Source organism: Borostomias antarcticus (genome assembly GCF_949987555.1).
Source record: "Borostomias antarcticus genome assembly, chromosome: 15".
NCBI classification, from domain to species: domain Eukaryota; kingdom Metazoa; phylum Chordata; class Actinopteri; order Stomiiformes; family Stomiidae; genus Borostomias; species Borostomias antarcticus.
This window is the reverse complement of record NC_140248.1, coordinates 7973734-7974338: the sequence shown is the minus strand read 5'-3', so window position 1 is coordinate 7974338 and position 605 is coordinate 7973734.

Below are 605 nucleotides of genomic sequence, written 5' to 3'. Positions count from 1 at the left end.
CCTACCCTCAACCAGTCTTGAGCAGCTCATTTACCTCACACCTCTCTGGGATGCATGAGACCACTGGCCCCTGGAGATGAGACCACTGGCCCCTGGAGATTCTGAGCACTCAGACTGGCTTGGTCCCTGATTAATGCTGCTTGCCGCCAATGCTTTCTTTGTCGTCTGAAGCGAAGGGATGATGCTGTAGGTCTCTGAATGGAATTGGCTTTTCACTGGCCAAAGAATAATACCTTATCGCCATCTGCTGGCACATTAAATAAAGTACATTTACACCTCATTTTGTGGCAGTGTCCTATAAGATATAATAAGATATGTTCTAATATTATATGGAAAAAAGGAACATGACCTCTGAATAAATAACAAGATAAATAATCTTTATTTCCATGTCTTTGTCATATATAAAATCATGTGTCCACAATTAATATTATCAAGGCAATACAGAGAATCCGCAATTTCTGAGTGATGGGATTCAGGCTGCAGAGACCTATGTGTGTTTGCTAGTGGTAGACACAGGAGGGAGAGTGGGGTCCATGAGAGCAGAGCAAACTTGGGATTGATCACCCCCTCATTGATTATACACACATTGGTGGTTATTACAGCAC